This window comes from Cebus imitator, unplaced genomic scaffold (assembly GCF_001604975.1).
Source record: "Cebus imitator isolate Cc_AM_T3 unplaced genomic scaffold, Cebus_imitator-1.0 Scaffold221, whole genome shotgun sequence".
Lineage (NCBI taxonomy): Eukaryota > Metazoa > Chordata > Mammalia > Primates > Cebidae > Cebus > Cebus imitator.
The window spans coordinates 960,814-986,882 of NW_016107536.1; the positions used below are offsets into that span (position 1 = coordinate 960,814).

A 26,069-nucleotide genomic window follows, 5' to 3' on the forward strand; every position below is an offset into this window, starting at 1 on the left:
GAAAATTTATAAAATTCAGCCAGGTACAGTGGCTCATGCCTATAATCCCAGTACTCTGGGATTCAAGAATAGCCTGGCCAATGTAGTGAAACCCCATCTTTACTAAAAAACAAAAACAAAAAACAAAAAAAACAAAAACCTCACAAAAATTAGCCTGATGTGGTGGTGGGTGCCTGTCGTCCCAGCGACTTGGGAGGCTGAGGCAGGATTGCTTGAACTCAGGAGGCGGAGGTTGCACTGAGCCGAGATGGCACCACTGCACTCCAGCCTGGGCGACAGAGCAAAACTCTGTATCAAAAAAAAAAAAAAGAAAGAAAAAGAAAACTTATGAAACTCAACAACAAAAAAACCAAACAACTCAATTAAAAAATGGGTGAAGGACTTGAATAGACATTTTTTCCAAAGACATACAAATGACCAATAAGTACCAGAAAAGATGATCACATCAGGCTGCTGTGGCGGCTCATGCCTGGAATCCCAGCACTTTAGGAAGCTGGATGGCAGGATTGAGCCCAGGAGTTCAGGACTAGCCTAAGCAACGTAACAAAACCTTATCTCCATGAAAGGAACAAACGAAAAGGGGAAGTAATAATAATGTAAGGTCACAGCTATACTCAGGAGGCTAAGGCAGGAGGATTGCTTGAGGCCAGGAGTTCCAGGCTGCAGTGAGGCCTGTCTCTAAAAAAATTTTATTTTTATTAATTTATTTATTTTGTAGAGTCAGGATCTCGCCCTGTTGCCCAGGCTGGTCTTGAGTTCCTGGGCTCAAGTGATCCTCCTGCCTCAGTCTCCCAAAGTGCTGAGATTATAGGTATGAGCTACTATGTATGACCACAAAAACAATTTTTAAAAAAACCATCAGTGTCAGACTCTATGTTCTCATTTACGCTCCTTCTTTTCACACACACTCTGCAGATGGTTGCGGCTAAACTGTGATGGTCTTTATCTCCATTTGACTCCTCAATGTTGCATGGTTTGATTTGTAATTTTCTATATTCTCAACAGTAATCATTACAAATCTTCTGCACCCTTGATAAACCCCTCTATCTCTGTTTCTGGGTCCTTTCTATTTTGTAGAGAAAAATAGAAGTCATGAGACAAAAACTACCTGAATTCCTCCACGTCTCTCCCAACATGAGGGAAGGCCATTTCTCCTTGAGTCAAAGGCTGACTTTTCTTCCTGTGCTTCAGTCCTCTCATTCCCACCTGCACTTGGCCCATATTACTTCTCTCTTTCCCTTTTTTCTTTTTCTGTATCTTTTTTTTTAAGAGACAAGGTCTCATTCTGTCGCCAGGCTGCAGTGCAGTGGCATGATCATGGTTCACTGCAGCCTTGAACTCCTGGCTTGCGCAATTCTCCGACCTCAGCCTCCCAAGTAGCTGCAGCTACCAGCACGTGCCATACTGCCCATCTATTTTTTTTTTTTTTTTTAAGTAGAGATGACGTCTTGCTATGTTGCCCAGGCTGGTCTCGAACTCCTGGGCTCAAGTGATCCTCACACCTCAACCTCCCAAAGTGCTGGGATGACACACGTGAGCCCCGACACCTGGCCCTATCTCTCTCCTTTCCTTCACAGCCTACTTCTTGGAAGAGGAAACTACACTCACTGCCTCCACTTCTACGGATTGACTTCCACAGCTCCACTGCTTCTGAAAGGTCAAGGCCAGGGCTCCCTTTTTCATTGGCAACTCCATCTGAAGGACACGTTGCACTGCCCATTGCTGAACTTCTCTGCAGCATCTGACACCTGACTGTTCTCCCTTGAAATGCTCACCTCCTTCAGTGTACCTGGGCCTTTCTGCTTTTCCTTCCACCTCCCTGGCCAGTCCATACTTATGTCACCTTCCCTCAGGTTTTACCCGCTGGATTCTTGTTTTCTTACTTTCTGCAGAATAACCTTCGCTCTTCTCCTGCTTCAGCTACCCCCTGGCTGGCCATGATTTATACATCCCTATCAAAGTCAGAATCCCGGTATCCAGCTGCCTCCTGGACATTTCCACTTGGATGCATCTCAGGCCCCTTGCGCTTGAACTTGTATAAAGTAATGGGCCTCATCTCCTTCTGCAAATCTGCTCTTCCTCTGTGTTCTCAGTTTCAGTGGACCACCCTCTGCCCAGGACGCCGGCCCAGATGGTGGGTGTCAGCCACGATGCCCTCTCTCCCTCTTGGCCGTGTTCCATCAAAGGCCACTTCCTGTTGTGAGTAGAGCCTAGATGTTGCAAACCAACTCCTCCACTAGGCACAGCACTTAGGGTTCATGACACATTTAGGGCCCCACGAAAAAGTTTTCATTTCTTTTAAAATTAAAAGAATAAAATTAACCTAACCTGGCCCAAAGTATATTCATTTTTATACCAATGCAGTCATCACACGTGATTTTGAATATTGTTTAAGGGAGGAAGTGGTCCACAAAGTCAAAAGTGCCCAGAGCCCACCGAAGCCAGTGCATGGCCCTGCTAAGGTTTCTTGAATCTGGTATATGGCTTCATGTCCGCGCCATCACCGTCGGCCCTCCCCGGGCACTGGATGCCACCACACACCCTCCCTTCCTGCTGTGCCTCCAGTCTCGCCCACTACCACACCACTTTCTGCCCTGCAACCAGAGACATCTTCCCGAGCTGCTTATGCACGCCCCTGGCATAAAAGCCTTTTTGCTCAGTGGGCGCTCGGAGGGGACTGCGAAGACGAGGAGGATTGGACCCTACCCCCAGTGTTTCTGACTCAGTAGATCTGAAGCGGAGCCTAACGGTTTGCTTTTCTGGCCTGCTCCTCCGGCCGCTCACCATGCCTTGAGAACCTCCCGCCCTAGCAGTTCCCCAGTGCCCTCAGGATGAAGCCCACGCCTCTTCACAAGGCCCTTCCGGATATGGCCTCCTTTCTCCTTCTCGGCCTTGTCCCTCCTCCTGCCTTTCTGAATATGCCATCCTGCCTTTCGCAGGATGATTGCCATTTCCCGGGAAGGCATGCTGTCCACCGGGACCCTGCGCCTTTGCACAGGCATCGCCTCCCTTGCCGGGGCCTTCTCCTGCCTTGGCTCCCTTTCCTGACCTGGTCGTCTCTTTTCAACCTTCCTGTCTGTTCTCCGAAGTCTCTTGTTCAGGAATGTCGACTTGGTCCTTCACCTGTCCCCAAGTCAGTGCCCCTCCTAGGGGCTCCGACCCCACCCTGTCTTCACCTTTCCTGGCTTTAATTTCCCTGAACTCTAACCTCCTGTTTATTTTTCTTTCTTACATTTACTTATTTATTTAGAGACAGGGTCTTGCTCCCTTACCCAAGCTGGAGTGCAGTGGCCCGATCAGAGCTCATTGCAACATCAACTTCCTGGGCTCAAGCAATCCTCCCCTCTCAGCCTCCCAAGTAGCTGGGGCCACAGGTGTGTGCCACCATGCAGGACTAAATTTTTTAGTTTTTGTAGAGATGGGGGTCTCCTGGGCTATATTTCACAGGCTGCTCTAGAACTCCTGACCTCAAGCAATCTTCCCACCTTGACCTCCCAAAGCACTGAGATTATAGGCGTGAGCTGCCACACCCGGTCCTGCTCTCTCCTGTGCTAAACCATGAGAGACCTGGAGGGCAAGCAATAGGTGTCATTCCCAGCTGTAGCTGCAGTGCCCAGCCCGGGCCTGGTGCTTCCTCAGTGATGAAATGATCACTGAATGAATAGAGATATGGGTGATGGGAGGGAGGCCTCTCTCTTTCATTATATAATGGAAATCCCCCTCCCTGCTGAGGCAAAGATGGAAACGTCACAGGCAGAGGCTGCTTGGGGAACAGAGGGAAGAGGCCAAGTCTGCAGGAGGGGGGTAGCACAGAGGTACCTTCCTCCCCCAAGACCTCCTCTATCCCTCAACAAACCAGAGCTGGAGTCTGCCCTGTGGGCATCTTCTCAGCCATCTCAGCCCACCACCCTCGCCGCCCCTCCCACACCCCACCATTTGGGTCAGATGAGACCCACCCCAGGCATCAGCCCTTCCAGGGAGTCACCTGACCACTTCCGGGGCTCCCAGCCAGCTCTGCTGGGAGCCATGTGATCACTTAGGTATGCACAACCAGCTCCCCGAGGGATGCTCTAGGGGTGACCTTGCCGTCCAGAGCGGCACAGCTCCCTCCCTCACTCTGAGTGTGCTGATATGTGTGGTTGGGCTGATTCCTGGGTCTAGGGTGGGGGCACAGAGGGAGGAAGGCCAGGAGGAAAGGGCAGGGGAGGCTGGCTTGTTCTCTGTAGACATCTGGCCCGATTTCCAAGCCCGGGTTATGTAACACCTGAGAAGAACTGGGCTCTCATCACCCACACCTTTTCCCTTTCTGTGGAGCATTTCACAACTGCAGCTGCTTCTCAGAGGTCTATTTTGGGAGCTGTTTTCATTTGACCTATATTAAGCACAGTCACAAGGCAGAGGCAAGGTGCGGGGTGCAGCATGGCCTGCCGGCTCTTTGTGCCGTTTTTAGTGTCTCGGGTGAGACAACCAGACAAGCTGGGAGCCCACAGCTCTCACTCCAGTGCAGGCCAGGCCTCTGCCCCATTTCACAATTCAAATTTTCCTCCCTCTGAGGCCCAGCTAAAAGATAATAGACCTTAGTCACTGCCGCATTGGTCAGGGAGAAATTCAGTTTCCCTGAAGACTTAGAAGCTTTAAGGCCAGGCCAGGTTGCATCCTGGGCCTATGAAGTGTGGTCTGTGGAGAGTTTAATTGGCCATCAAGCCCCTCCACTGGGAATTCCCTTTCCTGAGTTAATAATTAAATCACATGACCAGCAGGGGGAGAGAAAGGGCTGCTGGGAGCTGCATGGCCCAGGTACTGTGCTCAGGTAGGTACTGTGCACAAGCAGGTACTGTGCACAATCAGGTACTACTCAGAGTTCCTGCTACATGAACCTTAAGGACCTGTGCATAAAATGACAAGGGAAATGACTCACCCACTAAGTGCCCCAATTGCCCCTCTTCATCTGGGGCTGTCTCCTGGATCAATGTTTTGTCCCTTGATACTCTGTTATCTCCCTAGACATCTTTCCAGGGCCTAAACATCTCCCCACGTACTGCTGACCCCAAAACCTACATCATTGGCCCCTCCTCTCTCCCAAGAGAGTACGGAGTCCACATCTCCAGTTGTCTCCCTGGCATACCACATGTAAAAGGCTCAAAGGGGAACTGCATGCTTCCTCCCCACCCACGCCAGCCCTCTTCCCTCTGATGCTGCAGCTGGGGGGCCCTTTCATCTTCCCCACCCTGTTTCTACCTTAGAAGCAGCAGAACAGGGTCTTCTCTAGGTAGCTGGGGAGATCCTGAAGTTGTATTTCCTTGGAACCCCCAGAAAAGACTGCAGGCTGTGGGATAGGCTTTGGTGGGAGTTCATCACGCATATCAAAATGGTCCCATGACTCCCACCAGAGCTGGCTAGAGGCACCTCAGGAAGTGAAGAGGTGAGTCCCTTGGGAGTTGGTGCATGAGGTGTGTTTCATGTGACCCAACAGCTGGAGGCCTGAGGTGGCTGGGAGGGCCAGGGGACGTAAACTAAAACGCAGAAGTGAGAGGAGATAAAAAGCACTAGAAAGGGCTAGAATGGCCAGGCATGGTGGCTCACATCTGCAATCTCAGAACCTTGGTAGGCTGAGGCAGGCGGATCGCCTAAGGTCAGGAGTTTGAGACCAGCCTGGTCAACATGGTGAAATACTGTCTCTACTAAAAATACCAAAATTAGCTGGGTGTGGTGGCGCACACCTGTAATCCCAGCTACTCGGGAGGCTGAGGCAGGAGAATTGCTTGAACCCGGGAGGTGGAGGTTGCAGTAAGCCAAGATCACACCACTGCACTCCAGCCTGGGAAACAGAGCAAGACTCAGTCTCAAAAACAAAAACAAACAAACAAAAAAGTAAGTGCTAGAACTAGGTTTGACCTTGAGGGTGTCAAACCTGACGGATGAGTAGAAATTTCTACGTACACAGCCCCCAGGTAAGATCGGAAACACACCTCACACGGGATATGTGTGATACCTGGAGAATGCAACTGTCTTGTAGGAGCAAAAGGTGGGATAGGCAAGAAAGAGGGAACCAATCAGAGGGGGCTGAATTCAAGCCTGTCTTTCCAGCTGGGTGGCCCCTTCCCTCCTGTCTCTTCCCAGCTCTCTCTCTAAAGACCACTGGGGACTCCAGGAGAAGAAGGGCAAGGCTCAATGCTGTAAAGCCCTTTCTTTAGGCCAAGATTATGAAACTACCTCAGTAAGACGGCTAAGGCCAGCCAGTGGATCTCACAGTCTGCAAGCAGGCTGTCTCCCAGGACATTCTACTGCAAAGAGAGGTTCCCGGACAGGAATATTTCTGCTTGGGAGGTGGGGAAGACGGGACAAAAAGAGCTACAGAAAGAACCCTGGACGCAGAGCCAAGCAAGGCACTGGAGGGACTCGGGAAGAAAAATCTACTTCGGTCATCAAGGAATAAAAAGGCAGTATCGTTTTCTACCCAATGAAGGGCCAAAAAAAGAAAAATAAAAGGGAGTAATCCCAATATTGGGAATATTGCCATTTTTAGTTGGGGTAAATATCAGAAGCACTGTTTTTGTTGACATAGCATAACCCATGGAACTTTTTTTTTGGATACAGTCTCATTCTGTCACCCAAGCTGGACTGCAGTGGTGCAATCTTGGCTCACTGCAACCTCCACCTCCCTAGTTCAAGCGATTCTTGTGTCTCAGCCTCCCGAGTATCTGGGATTAAAGGCAGGAGTCACCTTGCCTAGATAGTCATTGTTGTTGTTGTTTTTAAGTACAGATGGGGTTTCACCATACTGGCCAGGCTGGTCTTAACCTCCTGATCTCAAATGATCTGCCGGCCTTGGCCTCCCAAAGTGCTGGGATTATAGGCATGAGCCACTGTGCCTGGCCTAGAACAATTTTTTTAATGAAGATATACATATCAAGATGCAAGCTCCCAGCCAGATACAGTGGCTTTATGCCCCCACCATCCCAGCTACTTGGGAGGCTGAGATGGAAGGGTTATTTGACTCCAGGAGTTTGAGACCAGCCTGGCCAACCTAGCAAGACCCCGTCTTTACAAAATTAATTTATTGATAGCTCCCACTTTTTAACTCAGTTTCCTCCTTCAGCTGATATAGTAATACTTCAATGAAGAACAAAAGCCTCCTTGTCCACTAACTATATGCCGCACAAAGGTAAGAGCAATGACTTGCACCCTACAATTCTCAGCACACAGCACTTGGCTGGAACACTCGGCCCAATAGATACTTGTTGAAGCGCAGGTGTGGCGACTCATGCTTTTCTCATCAATTTGGGAGGCTAAAGCAGGTGGACTGCTCAAACCCAACAGGTCAAGATCAGCCTGGGAGACATGGCAAAAGCCCATCCCTACAAAAAGCTAGCTGGGCATAGCGGTGCATGCCTGTAGTTTCAGCTACTTAGGAGGCTAAGATGGGAGAACTGCTTACGCCTGGGAGGTGGAGGCTGCAGTGAGCCGAGATCACATCACTGTACTCCACCTTGGGTGACAAAACCAGACCCTCTCTCAAAAAAAAAAAATTGTGGAAAGAACAAATTTGCAAAGAAGATTCTTGATCACTGAAAACACCTTAAATGGTAGGGGAACTGGTTAATTCCATCATGGTATAGCCATTAATCGTAATATTAGGCAACTGTTAAAAAGGCATGCATAAGAAAATAGCTATAAAAACGTTTGGGGGCCAGGCGTGGTAGCTCACACCTGTGATCCCAGCAGTTTGGGAGGCCAAGGCAGGCAGATCACTTGAGGTCAGGAGTTCAAAACCAGCCTGACCAACATGAAGAAACCCTGACTCTACTAAAAATACAAAAAATTAGCCGGGTGTGGTGGTACATCACGTAACCCACATGCTCAGGAGGCTAAAGTAGGAGAATTGCTTGAACCCACAAGGCAGAGGTTGCAGTGAGCTGAGATTGTGCCATTGCACTCCAGCTCAGGCAACAAGAGTGAAACTCTGTCTCAAAAAAAAAAAGTGTGGGGACATATCGGGATATTGGACTATGAACTGCGTAGTAGATAATATTGGGGAATTTTTATTAATTTTCTGAAGTGTGATGGTGGTTTGCGGTTATATAGGAGAATCATGTTAAAATATTTTTGGAGTAATGTCGGGAATGGTGGCTCAGGCCTGTCCCAGCTACTGGGGATGCTGGAGTGGGAGGATCACTTGAGCCCAGGAGTCCTGTGCTGACCAGGTGTCTGCACTAAGTTCCATATCAACATGTGACAACCTGGGAGTGTGGGACCACCAGGTTACCTAAGGAGGGAAAACTCCCGTGCTGATCAGTAGTGGAAATGCACCTGTGAATAGCCACTGCACTCCAGCCTGGGCAACATAGCAAGACCCCGTCTCTAAAAGAAGAAAAATATTTGCTTTTTAAATATTTTGAAACAAAAATATTAAAATTAAAAAAACAGTATTTAGGAGTAAAGTGACATGATGTCTAAAAGTTAGTTTGAAAAGTTACAGACCCCCAAAAAACTACCCCCAAACTTAACAATGGTGGTGGATAAAAAGTTATGGCTGAAAAAAAAAAATACCCAAAAACTGAACAATTGTTAAGTTTAGGTAAGGAAAATATCAGTATTTATTGTATTTTTTTTTTTTTTGGTTTTTCTGTATGTTTGCAAACATTTACAACAAGAAGTTAGAAAATAAAAATGTATTCCATGTAACAAGAGGCTGGAAGAAAGAAAGAAAAAATGTTTCTGTATTTATTTCCTTTCAAATAAATTATAACTGTATGTTCATTGCCTGTTTTTACTTGCTAGAAATCATTTGCAAGTAAATACCTGATAAATTAAAAAGCAAAAATCGTATAAAAAGTGTATGATATGGCCAAGTGTAGTGGCTCACACCTGTAATCCCAGCACTTTGGGAGGCCAAGGCAGGTGGATCATGATATCAGGAGATGAAGACCATCCTGGCCAACATGGTGAATGAAACCCCATCTCTACCAAAAATACAAAAAATTAGCCGAATGTAGTGGCACACACCTGTAGTCCCAGCTTCTCGGGAGGCTGAGGCAGGAGAATCGCTTGAACTCCAGCCTGGGCGACAAAGAACGACTCTGTCTCAAAAAAAAAAAAAAGTGTATGATATGCAAATAGAATAACGGAAAGTAACTGGCATTCAGAGGTTGAACTCATGTAAGTTTTTTTTAACTTCCTGTTATGTTTTCTTATCTTTGAAAGGCTGTTAAAAGTTATGTACAGAAAGTAATTCCCTGCCTAACTTCCTTTATCTTATATATGGCCATGATATATACATGTATTTACATCTTTACTAGAATCTTTTATGAATCAAGTTATTTTAACATATCAAGTTTGCAACTTTGTGTTCCAACTTGGTTAAATTACATTTTCTTCTATCACTGACCTTTGGGATACAATAAAATAACTAAAATACTGTTCCTAACTTAAGAAAAAAAAAATCCACGGTATTAGTTGCTTTAATGACATTTTACAAGGGAAAGAAAAGATCTTTCTAAACATTTCTCTTTCTTCTTCCCTTCCTTTCAAAATAATTAATTTGTTTATTATTTTGGTAAACAAGTAAATCTGTGCTTCTTCTGAACACTCCAATCTAAAAGTATTACATACTTATTGTAAAAATCTGGAAAATATAAAAATACATACAGACAATTCTAAGACCCATAATTTTACCATCCAGAGATAACTACTGTTTATATCTTGCAATAGTTCTATCCTTTTTCTCAAATATGAATTTTTCTTGGTTTTGTGTACAAGCATGTACCATGGATGAGTGTGCGTGCATGCATGTACACACACATGTACCACACACATTCTATCGGATGGATATATCATTGTTTATTAAGCCATCTCCTCTTGCAGGACAGTTTATTTTTTTCTTCATTTTTTTCCCCACCATCACTAGTGTTTATGAATGTCCTATACATAAACATTTTCCTGACTTCTGATTTTTTTCCTTAGATTTTGTTATTAGAGTTTTCTTGGGTCAAAGTATGGGAATTCTTTTAAGCCTCTTAATGTACACGCAGAGCAGCAAACATGAAAAGTTTTCCTCTACCCTGTTAGGCTCAGTACTTGAGGCCTGTGAATTAAACTCACAAGTGGCAGATTAATAGGAGGAAAAAACGTTTATTTATGCCAATAAAAGCAGCAGCATATATCGTCTGATTAGTTTCCAGATATATTTTACTAATTTACACTCCTACTAAGCAGAAGGAGTATTACTATGTCTTTTTTTTTTTTGAGACAGAGTTTCAGTCTTGTTGCCCAGGTTGGAGTGCAGTGGCGCAATTTCGGCTCATCACAGCCTCCTCCTCCCAGTTTCAAGCAATTCTCCTACTCAGCCTCCCAAATAGCTGGGATTACAGGCACCTGCCACCATGCCAGGCTAATTTTGTATTTTTAGTAGAGATGGGGTTTCTCCATGTTCATGTTGGTCAGGCTGGTCTTGAACACCCGACTTCAGGTGATCCGTCCACCTTAGCCTCCCAAAGTGCTGGGATTACAGGCAAGAGCCACTGCGCCTGGCCAAGTTTTATCACTCTTAAAAATCCTTACCAATTTCATAGGTTATAAATTAATCTAATTTTCACTTTTAAAATTACTGAGGCAAAACCTTTTTAAATGTTTATTTCTATTTCCTTTTTCATGAATTATAACTGCATGTTCGTTGCCTATTTTTACTTCCTAGAAATCATTTACTATTAAATTTAAATCCTTCAGATTTTACATATTCAATTGTTATGTTAGAATATTTATGAGGATAAACAGTGAAAAACTTGTATATTTATCTTACCAGTGTGAAGAGAAATAAGAATTCATTTAATCACCAAATTCCTCACTAATTTTGAAAAACAGAAGGGCCAGTTCATTTAATCAGGACAATTTTGATTGTTACGCTAGCTGTCTTCAAAGTAAAATTCTGAACTAATGTCCAATACCAAGTTTTTTTAAAAAACAAACTCTGTGGATATTTAAAATTAGAGCTTTGAATTCCAAGGAACCTAATCTTCTAACAGCTTTATGTGATGTCCCAAATACTTTAGAAATCCCAAATTACAACTTCGTGTTTCAACTTGATTACATTAGGGCACCGCACCCCATTGCTGTGACCCAAAAACAATATTTTTAAATTTGCTCTCATCTCCTATATTTAACTTTCCCTTTCAGCCACAGCCAATCAAAAGAAAACACCAAATTGCTTGGTGATGTTTCTTCTTCCAAGTATGATACGTTATCTGTTTGTAGAGATTTAAAGCAAAAGAATTTGTTCACAGCTTTTCCAATTTTAAACCACCAACTGATTCGTCTCTGAGATTTATACATGTATTTTCCAGAATTCTATTTCAGTACATATAAAAGGTCCGCTTGTCAGATTACATATTTTTCTCTTACGATCTCATTTCCTGTTGTAAAGCAAATTGTCAGTGCCTGGCACACCTGCCAAAACTCGTTCAAGAAACACTTACTGGCTGGAGTTGATTCAACCACCAGTAAAAGTGAAATGTCTCCTTATCTCTGGTTGTGGTGACAATTATTTTTAACCCTAGGCTGGATTTTATCAATATTTGACAGAAAGAGAGCTTGAATGAGTCTGGGGGAGCTACCCTCGACTCATTCCCGGTGTAGGACCCTCGCACCCTGGCTACCACTCTTTACTTCGATGGAGCCCTGAGACATTCTCTCACCAGGGCAGGCCCCTCAAGGCTGTTTTAAATAGGCTGGTTTTGAGAGCTGGGTCTTTTGCCAACCAGATTCATTTGAATAAGCCACCAGGTCCCTGCCTTGAAGTAGGGAATTCAGGAATTTGCAGCTGAGGCTAGTACAGGCTCCTTCTATTGGGTCTGAAAGAGGGCAGAGGTGGGAGGTGGGATGGGGTGAAGCTGAAAGGGACAGAGGTGGGTGCAGTCAGCTGCCATGTCCCCCCCGACCTGCCCCTGAAGCAACTCAGTCTGTCCTCTGGGTGTGCAGAATGAGCAATAGGCCTACTCCTGGCTGGCATGCTCTTACAGCAAAGTGCCAGCTTTTCCAGACGAGTTTAGGGCCTCGGCTTGGCCCTGGGCCCAGTCATCTGAGCACCAGCTGCAGTGGCGTCTTGCTGCTGCAGCCCGGGTGGCCCCATATCCGGGCCGCTTTACACTTAGGTGCAACTGGCCCCTCTGTCCACCTGCTCCCTGACCCCAGGCGCCTTCACCAGGATCTTTAAGCCCTCAGTGTATAAATGGAGGTGACTGTGCCAGAGGCTGAGCCCTGGGGCCTGCCAGGCACTTCAGCAGTAAACTAGAAGGGAGGAGCCCTCCCTTGCTCCAGCGACCTCTGGCTCTGTCCTCCCACCATTCCAACTAACCCAAGTACCGGAAGACTCAGAGGCCACTGGTTCAGTGCCACCATCCTACACCATTAAGTAGCCAAGGAAGGGCCTGGGCAAGATGTCAGTGTGTTTTAAAACTCTTCTCCCTGTCTCCCTTTCCTCCTGCTGTCGGGGGATGCTGCTATACCATCTCCTTCCACTAATCTTGCTACTCCTCATTCTCAAATCTTTCTTGGCCAGGCACAATGGCTCATGCCTGTAATCCTGGCGCTTTGGAAGGCCAAGGTGGGTGGATCACTTGACATCAGGAGTTCATGACCAGCCTGGCCAACACGGCGAAACCCCATCTCTACTAAAAATACAAAAATTAGCTCAGTGTGATGGTGGGCACCTGTAACCCCAGCTACTCATAGGCAGTTAAGGCAGGAGAATCACTTGAACCTGGGAGGCGGAGGTTGCAGTGAGCAGAGGTCATGCCATTGGCAAGAGGATCACTTGAGCCCGTGGGGTTGAAGTTGTAGTGAGCTGTGATTGCACCACTGCACCCCAGCTTGAGTGTGACAGAGCGAGACTCCGTTACAAAAACAAACGAACAAAAACCCACAAATCTTTCTTACATACTATCTTATTACGTTCAGGCTGCTATGATAAAGTACCTTAAACTGGGTGATTATAAACAGAAACGTATTGCTCACAGTTCCAAAGGCTGGGAAGTCCAAGATCAAGGTGCCAGCTGGTCTGGTGTCTGGCGAGGTCTGGTTTCCTATAGACGGTGCCATTTTGCTGCTTCCTCTCATGGCAGAAGGGGCAAACAAGCTTCCTCAGGTCTCTGCCTCTTTAATAAGGGCACTAATCCCATTCCTGCAGGTGGAGCCCTCATGACCTGATGACCTCCCCAAAGCCTCACCGCTTACTACCACCACATTGCAGATTATGTTTCAATATATGAATTTGGGGAGAATGCATTCAGACTACAGCACCCAACAACATAGAAGTGTTGGTTAGAAATTCTGGGGACCGTGGTGGATTAACTCTACCTGCCATGTGTAACGGGGGAATATGCCAACATGTGAAGATAAGTCTGCACCAATGTGTGACTATTTTTACCTTGATCCAGTGAAACAGAGTTCAAATCATTTAGTTAAAAAAGGAGGAAGGCCAGGCACCGTAAGTGCTAAGATTACAGGCTCATGTAATCTGTGAAGCTGAGGCCGGAGGATCATTTGAGGCCAGGAGTCTGAGATATGGCTGGGCAACAAAGTGAGACCCCCATCTCAAGGGAAAAAATAATAGAAAAGAAAAGAAATTCTGAGGCTGACAGTTCAGCCAGCGTAAAGCATGAGTGAGATGTGGAGAGTTTCTTAGTTTTGATGATGGTTATGATAACACAGGTTTTACTTTTCTACCTTGAGGAAAAAAGATTTTGAGTGTGCAGAAGAAATAGAGGCATAACTTCTCTATCACTTACCCAGTTTCACATACTTTGGATGGTTCTGTTAAATATTCAGCAGTGTAAGTTTTTTTTTGAGATGGCGTTTCACTCTGTCACCCAGGCTAGAGTGCAGTGTCGCCATCTCAGCTCATTGCAATCTCTGCCTCCCAGGTTCCAGCGATTCTCCTGCCTCAGCCTCCCCAGTAGCTGGGATTACAGGCGTGTGCCACCACACCTAGTTAATTTTGTGTTTTTAGTGGAGACAGGGTTTCACCATGTTGGCCAGGCTAATTTCTAACTCCTGATCTCAAGTGATCGACCTGCCTCAGCCTCCCGAGGTGCTGAGCCACTACGCCTGGCCAGCAGTCTAACTTTTTTCCTTGAATCTGAGTTCACCTGTTTCAAATTATACTGGGGTGTTGAGGGTCCCCTTGTGGTATGCTTATTGCAGAGGATGTACAGGAAGCCTATCCTGGCCAAGGACATGGCTAGAAAGTCTTTGAACTGGTATGACCACCATAATCCAGAATCTTCTCACCAGTGGAGACTCTGCTCCTGAATACCCACCAGTTAGAATGCTGCTTTCAGAGCAGCATGAAACACGCTTTTTTCTTTCTTCATTTTCTGATTTTTTTTTTTTTTTTTTTTTTTTTGAGACAGGGTCTCCCTCTGTTGCCCGGGCTGGAGTGCAGTGGTGTGTTCACAGCTCACTGCAGCCTCGACCTCCCAGGCTCAGGTGATTTTTGTATTTTTTGTAAAGACGGAGTTTTGCCATGTTGCCCAGGCTGGTCTCCAACTTCTGGGCTCAGGCAATCCTCCTGCCTCAGTCTCCCAAGTGCTGGCATTACAGGTGTGAGCCACCACACCAAGCCTCATTTTCTCCTTTCTAAATGTTCTATTGTTAACTTGTATAATCAGAAAAAATATAAGGAAGAATATATGAATGCCATATGCATGTTATACTGATTATGTATTTCAGATATCTATACTTATTAGTGGTGAAAATTTGTGTGGTTTCAAATTTTTTTCTTGTATTCCACATTTTCTGTATTTATGGGCATTTGTTAATTATAGAACCAAAAAAAAATTGTAAATAAAATACTACCCAATTTATAAAAACCAATTATAGATGGAGTAAAGATTTAAAAAGGAAAGGCAAAACTTGACATGTTTAAGAAAAAAATATGGAAAACGATATTTATCACCTTGGGATAGGGACAGGTTTTTCAGTCAAGACATAAAATATAACCATCATGAAAGAAAACTTGATATATTCAACTGTAGTATAATTAAGAATTTATGTTCAGGCTGGGTGTGGTGGCTCACGCCTGTAATCCCAGCACTTTGGGAGGCCAAGGCTGGCAGATCACGAGGTCAAGAGATCAAGACCATCCTGGCCAACATGGTGAAACCCCATCTCCACTAAAAATACAAAAATTAGCCAGGTGTAGTGGTGTGCGCCTGTAGTCCCAGCTACTCAGGAGGCTGAGGCAGGAGAATCACTTGAACTCGGGAGGCGGAGGTTGCAGCGAACCAAGATCATGCCACTGTACTCCAGCCTGACAACAGAGCAAGACTTTGTCTAAAAAAAAAAAAAGAATTTATGTTCATCAAAAGACATGATAAAGAAAGTAATAACCCTGGAGAAGATATTCTTCATACATATAATTAAAAAAAGATTAGTCCTAGAATATATAAATAACCCTGATGAATCAGTGATATTTTAAAAATGACAAAATGTACAAAAAGTGGGCATGGGGCATGAATAGGTATCACAGAAGAAGAAACACAAATATATTAAAACACATGAAAATATCCACTCAACCTTGTTAGCAATCAGAGGAGCACACAGTATCACAACTGAGGTGCCATTCTGCACCCAATAGAGAGGCCAAAGTTGACATCTGAAAAGTCAAGTGGAGGTAAGAATGTGCTGTTATAAACTGCTGGTGTTCTAGCTGCTTTATACTCGAGTGTGAAAACACTCGCATATTAGCTAATACAGCTGAGCATATGCCTACCTTGTAACCCAGCAATTGCAATTCTAGGTATTTATCCAATGAGAAAGGCTTCAACACGTGTACTTGAAGACAAGCGCAAGAATGTTCAAAGAGGCCGGGTGCTGTGGCTCACACCTGTAATCCCAGCACTTTGGGAAGTCAAGGCGGGTGGATCACCTGGGGTCAAGAGTTCGAGACCAGCCTGGCCAACATGGTGAAACTTCGTCTCTAGTAAAAATATAAAAATTAGCTGTGCGTGGTGGCAGGCACCTCTAATCCCGGCTACTCAGGAGGCTGAGGTAGGAAAATCGCTTGAACCCAGGAGGTGAAGTTTGCAGTGAGCCGAGATCATGCCATGGCACTTCAGCCTGGGCAACAGAGTAAAACTCCTTCTCAAAAAAACAAAACAAAAAGTAAACAAACAAACAAAAAAACTCGAATATTCAAAGAAACAGTTGTCAGCAAAAACTGGACAGCAGACTATGCTGTCACCACAAAATCCGTTTTGTTTTTTTCTTTTGAGACAGAGTTTCGTTCTGTCACCCAGGCTGGAATGCAGTGGTGCAATCACAGCTCACTGCAGCTTCAGCCTCACGGGCTCAAGTGGTCCTCCCACCTCAGCCGCCCAAGCAGCTACGACTACAGGCATGGGCCACCAGGCTTGGCTAATTTTTATTTTTTGTATAAATGGGGTCTCACTATGTTGCCCAGTTTGGTCTTGAACTCCCAGGCTCATATGATCCTCCCTACTTCGCCTCCCAAGGCGGTGGGATTACCCAAGGCATGAGCCACTGCACCCAGTGCCACGGAACCTTACACTGCAATGGGAATGAAGCCATCATAGCTACTCATATCAATGTGACCAGCTTTTAGTAATGCATGGCTGAGTGCAAAAAAAACAGCCCCAAAAGCTGTTGTACATATAGTATAATACAGTTTCTTAAAACTTAAAAACAAGCCAACCTAAACAGTATATGATTTTGGGGTGCTCACATAATATGATAGAAAATATCTTCAAAGAAGATATCACCATCAAATAAATGACAAGCACAAAATACAGAACAGGGGCTGCCTCTGTTGGTGGGGTCAGAGGGAGGGATTGGAAGTCACCCCACAGGGGTAGCTTCAACCACGCAGTGTATTGACTGTGTAATACGTGTAAAGTTTCATGGTTGGTTAGGTCTTTATTGTGTTTTATGACTTAGATATGTGTATATTCTTGTGCACCGTATATTACATCGTTTAAATATATTAATGATTATGGCAGAAGGAAACATGAGACATATTCAAAACATGGAAGTGGAGCATCTTCAACTTAAACCCAGACAGAGAGATTTGAGATTCCAGACTCTTAAACTGATCTTAAACTGATGATGATATATGTTGTCTTTTTAAGGGTGTTTCTGGCCAACCATGGTGGCTCGTGCCTGGAATCCCAGCACAGCACTTTGGGAGGCCGAAGTGGGCAGATCACCTGAGGTCAGGAGTTCGAGACCAGCCTGGCCAACATGGCAAAACCACATCTCTACTAAAAATACAAAAATTAACCGGGTGTCATGGCCCATGCCCGTAATCCCAGCAACTCAGGAGGCCGAGGCAGGAGAATTGCCTGAACCTGGGAGGCACAGGTTGCAGTGAGCCAAAATCGTACCATTACACTCTAACCTGGGCAACAGAGCAAGACTCCATCTCAAAAAAAAAAAAGTGTTTCCAATTTAGAAAAAAAAAAAAATCTGTTACAGTCATTGGTATAGAATTAGAGACCCAGACTCATTTTCTTACCCCCACCCCTTACTCCTTTGATCTTCCCAAATGATCTTGGTTACCATGGGTGCGGCCAAGAGAGAGGAAGGTGCGATGGAGGGCTGGAAGCATATGCTTTTCCAGCATTCCCTACAGAACTCCCAGCCAGACCTGCCCAACCAGAAAGTAGAGGATTGACCAGACCTCAGGGTGTGTCTTCACAGACATGCCAATGCCCCTGACCTGGCCAGCTGTTCCTCTGCCTGGAGCCACTTTTCAGGATGCCTGGAGTCACTCCTCAGGCTGGAGTTACACATAAGGGCATTGTTTCACTGTGATTTTTTTTTTTTTTTTTGAGACAGATTTGAGCTCTGTCACCCAGGCTGGAGTGCAGTGGCGCGATCATGGCTCACTGCAATCTCCGCCTCCCAGGTTCAAGCAATTCTCTTGACCTAGCTTCCCAAGTAGCTGGGATTACAGGCACCCACCACCGTACCCCACTAATTTTTGTATTTTTAGTAGAGATGGGGTTTCACTGTGTTGGCCAGGCTGGCCTCGAGCTCCTGACATTGTGATCCGCCTGCCTCGGCCTCCCAAAGTGCTGAGATCACAAGCGTGAGCCACCGCACCCAGCCAGGGCATTGTTCCTAGAACCCAGTCAGGATCTCCTCTGGCCTACCCACCAGTGCACCCACAGGGGTCAGTCCAGCAGGTGGCACAAAGCCCTTCTAGACAGAGGCGCTAGCGGTGCAGGGGCGAGGCTGGGACCCCTCAGGCCTGGGAGGCAGGAAGGAGGAAGGAAGTCAAGGACAGTTAGGTGAGGAGTAGGAAAAGCAGTTGCCTTCTAGAGGAGTGGAGAACCAGGGGTCTGTGCCAGTGACTACAGCGAACATCAGAGACCCATGGGAGGGGACACTGCAAGGATGGTGGACTCTCTCTCTCTCTCCTCTCCCTTCTTCTCTCCCTCTCCCTGTCTCTCTCCCTCTCTCTTTCATATTTCACTGATGAGGCACCTGGAGGGGGTTGCCAGGAGATGGTACTCTGGAAATGAATCCAGGTCTTCAATTTGCAGTCCAGCGTATTGCTATTTTTTTTTTTTTTTTAATAAGACCAGGTCTCAATCTTTTCATCCAGGCTGGAGTGCAGTGCCTCACTGCAGCCTCAACTTCCTGGGTTCAGGTGATTCTCCCACCTCAGCCTCCCGGATAGCTGGGACTACAGTCATGGGCTACCATGCCTGGCTAATGTTTTGTATTTTTTGTAGAGATGGGGTTTTGCCATGTTGTCCAGACTGGTCTTAAACTCCTGGGCTCAAAGGATCCACCCACTTCAGCCTCCCAAAGTGCTTGGATGGCAGGTGTGAGCCACTGCACCTGGCCCCCTGTGCACTGTTTTGACAATTTTCCTTCTCTCTTCCCTTCTCCAGAATTCTATCCAGGGCCAATGCCTCACAATGTATTGAACATGGAGAATGAACAGAGCTCCAGCCATCTGGAGTGAAACGGAGGCACTATCAACCCAGTACAAAGGTCCTTAGCATTCCAAAGCAGAAGCTATCAAACCTACAGGACTCACAAAAAGGTAAACGAAACTGATTCAGAAATCCGCTCCAAGAAGCACAGTGGCCAGTCTAGATTTTACACTAGGTCACTCCTGCTTCATGTGCATCCCGGCTGGCCGGCCCCGGATGTCTGGCCACTGAGAGCTGATAGCTTTTCTATTGTTTGTTTTCCACCTGTGTGCAGGTGAGCAAAAGCAGGAACAAAGTCTCCTCCCATCAACCAGCAACCACCCCTACCTTGCTTCTTCACAGCCTTCCCTCTCCCCAGCCACCGTGGCCTCTAGCTCAGGTAGCCAGAATTAATTACCAGTGGGGCTGAAACCATAGCTTGTTCCCTGGCTGCAGGCCAGGCTCTCAAGATGTGCGTCAGAAACGCCAGTGAGTGAAATTCCAAAGCAGTGTGAGTCACCAGGGGCTGAGAAGGACCGGCCGGGATAACAAGAGCTCGAGGTGGACAGAACAGGGCCCTGAGGGCCAGAGGCTGCACCAGGCATCAACAGTGCTCACCTGGCCGAAGACAGAGCGGGGCTTGCCATCTAAGTGGTTTATCTCTGGGCTCTGCACAGCCCTGGACGAGGAGGGAACTGACAAGGAGGCCGGCCCCCTGGCCACACCCTGGGATGCAGGAATCATGTCCCTCCCCTGCCTTCCCATACGCTGGACTTTGGATCCCAGCCCTTAAAACTCTTGTGCTGTTTCTTCCCACAGACCTGGCCCAGGACACTGCTTCAGGACAGAGAATAGTGACAGGCCAGCGGACCCCCAGAGGCAAGGTGGCAGGTAAGGCTACAATCCTTGGGCCCTCGCTCTGTGCCCAGGGAAAAGAGGAATCTCCAAGTCCTGGCTTCTCTAACCTATCTTCACCTGGACACTCACAGCACTGCACAATTTCCAGTTCTCAGAATGAGATCTCTTCCAAAGGAGGGGCGTGTGAAGGCAGTACGAGGGCTGGGTGCGATCAGCAACCAGGCATCTTACCCGTCAAGGCCCAGCAGCAAACTGGGGCAGCCAGAGCTGGGCCAGGAGGTGGAGGGCTTCCTCCCATCATGAGGGTGTCCAGGGGGAGTCTCTGCAGTCGCCATGTGCCAGCAGCAGGCCTGGATGCCACTTTCTCCTTGTGAGCCTGGCCAGGATAGAAGGGAAGGCCCCCGAAATCAAGTAGATGACACTGCACCCCACCCCCATAACCCACTGAATCCTTTCCATCAGAGGGACCACTGGCCACACAGGAACAGCTTGTGGCACAAGGGCCACCTCTGCCCTCATGCCTACGCTATCTCCTGCCCTTCCCCAACTGAAGAGTGCTCTCCAGCATCTCTGTTGTCCTGCTGCTCCTTCCCCTTTTCTTTTCTTTTTTTTTTTTTAATTGAGATGGAGTCTCCCTCTGTCAGGCCCATTACAGTGCGATGGTGCGATCCGGTTCACTGCAGCCTCCGCCTCCCGAGTTCAAATGATTCTTCTGCCTCAGCCTCCCAAGTAGCTGGGATCATAGGTGTGTGCCACCATGCCAGGGTAATTTTTGTGTTTTTAGTAGAGACAGGGTTTCATCATGTTGGCCAGGCTGGTCTTGAACTCCTGACCTCAGGCAATCCACTGGCCTCAGCCTCCTAAAGTGTTGGGATTACAGGTGTGAGCCATGCATCCAGCCACATTTCCACATTCTTAACTCCCTACCGGCCAAGGATTGTCCCCTGGGGTGGCTGTGGACAGGGCAGGGCCCTGGGGCTAGTTTCGGCTGAGACACTCCTGCTTCTCTGTTCTGTCTCCCTAACATGTCTTAGGATAACATCATGCCATCAGAATATCAGAACCTAGGGCTCATCTAAGGAAACTGCCGAGGTTCAGGCCAACAAGAGGAAACAAGGCCAGAGGTCAAATCTGGCATCAGAACCGTAGCACAGGGGTCTGTCGCAACTGCAAACTAGTCGTGACTTTGCACAGACCTTGGTTTGCTCAACTGTAAGATAAAGAGGGTGATTTTGACATAAATGAAGAATAATGGGCTAGGCACAAGGGCTCAGGGCTGTGCTGTGTGTCTGTCTCCCCGAGAGGCTCTGATCCAGCTGCCTGCTGAGAACCCTCACCCTGCCCACCGGCTTTCCAGCCCTGGCAATTCCCATCCCCTCTCAGAGCTTCGGTTTCCTTCTCTGCCAAGTGGGGATAAGAATAGTTCCTCCATCTCATGGGATTGTTTTGAAATTTAAATAAAGTAGTACATGCAGCACAACCCCGGACATGTCATAAACACTCAACAAGGTATTTAGAATTATTATTATTAAACTCAAGCTCCTTGACCACGTGGTAGTGTATCATCATTTTATCATCCTCACCATCTCTTGCATAGGGTCTGGCACTAGCAAGAGTTTACCATGTATTTGACAAATGAAAAAAGAGTTTACCATGTATTTGGTAAATGAATAAAAGAGTTTACCATGTATTATTTGATAAATGAAAAAAGGAAAGGATAAATGAAGGGAGACCAAACAAGCCTCGCATTTTTCAGAGAAAAGGGGAAGCCAAGTTAAGCAAGGGGACTTGGGATGCTGCACAGACAGGTCAGGTATATTCTGTCCCGGAAGGGCTGCTGGTGCCCCCATGCCACCTTTGCCCTCCATAACCACCCCCCCACCACCTTGCAGGCCTGCAGCTGGGAGGCAGCCTGCAGGCAGGGCATCGTGGCTGGACCTTGGACTTGATACCCCCCAGTCCCTGGCTCTCTGGGCGTCAGTTTTGCATCTGTGAAGGGATGGCCGCTGTGAAGCTTTGCAGAAGTGGCAATGCATGAGTCTCCTCTAGGGAGACTCTCTCCTCCAGCCAGGCTTCCACCAGCAGCTGTCAGGGGGCTCTCTGCTGGCGCCTCCCAGAAGGAGGAGGAAGAGCGGGTGGGTTGGGAGGAAGATTATGTGACTCAGAGTCAATGTTTCCAGGCATATGGTGAGGCACAGACAACCAGAAGGTTGAGGTGTGTGTTTAGTGGCCTTTGAGGGACGCTGAAAGTGGTCCTGTGGTCCCTGCCGCTGAGCCCAGGCCCCTGCATCCCAGACCATCTGGGGTCCAGCCTGTTTCACAGAAAGCTTCCAGCTGAGGACCGGCTCCTTCCCCTCCGGAACCTGCACCAGCTGCCCGTGGACTGGCCTGCCTGTCTGCCTCCCCGCACCTCACTTCATGCCTCGTGGCGGGGTCAGAGACTGTGTCAGGGGGGAATAGCCATGTCCTGCAGAGCAATGCTTTGGCTGTGACAAGTCAGAATGGACTCTCAGTATTCTCCACCCAAGCCCTTTCTCTCTTCTTAGCTTAAAAATTATCACTCTGGAGGGGGTGGGATTCCCCTGGGTGAGCTCAGAGGTGGCTGCTACCTTGGGCAGATGGGAGCCTGAGAGAGGGCTGTGGGTCCAGAGACCAGAGGCAACACAGCTGCCCTGTGGGTTTCCCATCAGTCACCACCTCAGGAAACTTCTGGCCAGCATTTCCTGCCCTTGTCTACCCAGGGCCCATCCAGGCTTGAATATTGCCCACCAGTGCCCCTGGGGATCTGGTTGTCCCAGCCTGCTCATTTGTAAGCCGTCCAAGCCAGAGCCATGTGCATTTATTTTTATAGAAATCTCTGCTCAGGAAGTGGGGAAAGGATAGGACAGATAAACAAAAGGGAAACAGAGAAGTGAGGAGGGAAGGAGGGGAAAAGAGGGGCCTGTGAAGATGGGCTAGAGGGGTCTTCCATGGATGAATGAGTCTGGTGGAGAACACAGAGCCCTGGAGAGTTGGGGGGCGTTCTCTTCTTCCAGCTATAAAAAGTCAGGGCCAGAGACTCCTCAGGTACCATCCAGGCCAACTACCTGTTTTCCTGAAGACCCCATAGGGACAGGAACTCAGCTCCTGACTCCACACAAGGGTTTTGACACCATTCTCTGGCTTGTGTTGTCATTTGGGGGTCCATGTACCCAGAAGGCAAAGGGTACGGGGGATAGCCTGTCAGGGTCCAGCCTGGAACTCTGCAAGAGTAACGTAGAACACAGACGAGAACCACAGCCCCTCCCAGGTGGCCCCTGGTAATCCTTTAAGCTGGATCTAAAGCAACTACAACCCTAAACTCATTCCTAGTTACTGACGACCAGCAATGCCCAAGGGAAGGGTCAAAATTCAAGTTTAGCTGACCTTGATAAGAACTCCAAGTGTTTACTACACAGATTCTGCACCCCCAGTCAGACAGCTTCATTGAAACCAGCCTCATTGCAATATGATCATGTTTTGAAGGAGCCTGTTCTGTTCCACGCACTCCTTTATCTGGAAGCAGTAAACAAGAATACGCATGCGCAGTGGACCCCTTATGAAGGTCAACAAATAACTTTCTCATCCCTGACATCAGCTGTTATCCCTGTGAGCAGAACCAACTATGGAGGGAGAGAGGTGGATCAGAGGAGGAGAGACGGGGGGCTCCTGGACACACAGTCCCTCTGCCCCCTCTAAATACTGCAGCCACATGGAAACCCGCAGGGAACAGTTGGGGCTTTTTATAATCTTTATTTGTTAACAGTTCAGGCTATTTTTTGCCCATGCTGCAAGAGATGCTAATGCCTCATGAAAAAGTTGTGAAAAAAAACAAGTTTATTTTGGGGTGACCAGCCTCCTCAAAGCTTCTCACTCCCAGCTCTGCAGGGCTTAAGGAACGGGGCCTGCCCTCTCTCAGGAGGTCTGCAGCTTGGTCAAGGCAAAGGATTCTTAGACCTGGAAGCCCCAGCTACAGTCTGCATTTTTGTCTTCCTCTTATACCTTCTCCGCCCAGAAAGCAAGGTGGAAGTCACGGGATCTAGCTTCTTTCATGCAGGCCTGCCTGATGGTAGCTTCCAGGCCCTGTCCTGAGATATCACCATCCCAGGGGACTCGGAGTGGATCAGCGATCATTGATATATACCATGCATTTCCTTTGTATGCGTTGTTTCATGGCATTAGGATGGTACTTGGAACCCTTGAAAGACACAAACCAGGCCGGGCATAGTGGCTCACGCCTGTAATCCCAGCACTTTGGGAGGCCGAGGCGGGAGAATCACTAGGTCAGGAGATCGAGACCATCCTGATCATGGTGAAACCACGTCTCTACTAAAATACAAACAATTAGCCAGGCATGGTGGCAGGTGCCTGTAGTCCCAGCTACTCAGGAGGCTGAGGCAGGGGAATCACTTGAACCCAGGAGATGGAGGTTGCAGTGAGCCGAGATCGTGCCACTGCACTCCAGCCTGGTGACACAGCAAGACTCCGTATCAAAAAAAAAAAAAAAGACACAAACCAATGCCCCAATTTCTTTACTGAAGGGGGGATGCTTCAGAGATGCAGTAAATATTTCGTGCAGGCCTTGGCCAGCTGTGACTTCCTGGGAGGCAGGGCCAGCGTAGGGAGGACTGGGGGAATGGGCACAGGCATCTGCGTGCCAACACCTCTGTCAGCGGGGACTAGGCGTAGCCTGGTCAGATCGGACTGGAAGCGGATTCTTCAGGTCCTGCTTGGAGGAGCTCTGGCGGGTGCATGTAGGATGAGAGGCTGGCCAGCCGGGAGGACTCCACTGTAAGATCTCCCTGTCCCGGCCTTCATTTTTCTGGGAGACCTACAGGGCACTAGAGCTAAGGTGGGCATGGGATTTCTTTCTTTCTTTTTTGGGGGGGAAAATGGGTTCTTGCTCTGCTACCCAAGCTGCAGTGCAGTGGTACGAACATAGTGCACTGCAGCCTTGAACTCCTGGGCTCACGTGATCCTCCCGTCTCAGCCTCCAGAGTAGCTGAGACTACAGGCATGCACTACTGCCTCTGGTTCTACATGGGATTTTTTGACCTTGGGGGATTAGACTCTTGCCCTCCATGCTGTCTGTCCTCCACACAAGGCTGAGATGGCAGGGGCACAAATGGGAGGTGGCTCCCCCTTTACCCAGGGCATGGGGCTTAGGTCTGTGAGGGGGAGCAGGCAGAAGTGGAGAAGTTAGAAGGGTCTCAGTGCTGGAAGGGACAGGAAGAAGGTCACGTAGCCATCCCTGTCTTCAGGTGAGAGATAATGTTATCTCCCCAATGGGAGACCAGAGAGATAAAGGTTCTTGCCCAAAGTCACACAGCCACTTCCAAGGCTGGCACCGAGTTCAGTGGCTGCTCCTATGCCTTGGTTTCCATTCCCTCCTGGAAGCTGCCTCTTTTTGTGGCTTCTCTGGCTTCCCAGTCCCCGAGGGGGTTGTCACAGAAGTGCCCCCCCATCTCCCTGAACCGCACAGGGCCAACAGCCTCCAGAGCTGCCTGCCTGGTCTTTCTCATCTCTTCCTTGATCACTCCCAATCTCTCCTGAAATTCTAGACTTTTCTTTGGCTAAACTGGTCCCAAGACTGTGACTGACCATTTAAAGAAACTGAAGGTGGGGACGATTGCAGAATTAGATTCTCTTTCTGTCTCTTACCATGTGTTTAAACCTTACTCTCTCTCCAAAAAATACCTCCCTCCTTCCATTCTCAGCCATGGTGGCCATCAGCTGATCTTTTTCTGAGTCCTAATTTGGGTCAGGAGACGTTTCAATGAAAAGAATGAGCAAGAAAATACAGACCTTCCATGCCAGGCACACACAGAGGATGTCAGGGTCAGAATGAGTCTTGGTGGTCACCTAACCTGGCCCTTGTCCATGAGAAAGTGAGGCCCAGAGAGGGCAGGAAATGATCCGGTGTCATGCAGTTTCATGCAGGCAGAACCCAGGCACTGACGCACGACTGACCGCTCCTTTCCAAATCGCCAGACCAGCTCAGAATGCACAAACACCTGCGACACGTGATGCACCAGGACCCCCGTTTCAGCCTCTCATCTAGTCCCTTGACTCCCTGGGGTGGCCTCTGTCTTAGCCCCCCCGGCTGGGGTCTCGCCCATGGCTGGGCCCAGAAAGCAGGGGCCACTCTCTTGTCTTGAGTAGAGCCCTCCATCAGAGTTGAATGACCTTGGAGTAATTTGCAATGTGCTCATTCCCTTTCTTCCCTCTGTCTTTCCTGCACCGCCCCATTCACTC

At 47.7% G+C, this 26,069-nt stretch overlaps 1 protein-coding gene across 1 annotated transcript in view; it reads right to left on the minus strand.

The window, feature by feature from the left end:
* PEBP4 (phosphatidylethanolamine binding protein 4) overlaps positions 1-19,616 on the minus strand; it is a 276,754-nt gene extending 257,138 nt beyond the window's left edge. Inside the window, exon 1 of the mRNA XM_037746123.1 lies at positions 19,557-19,616. The gene's annotated coding sequence lies outside the window, so the exon portion shown is untranslated. The remainder of the gene's footprint in view (positions 1-19,556) is intronic.
* Positions 19,617-26,069: the final 6,453 nt, after the last annotated feature.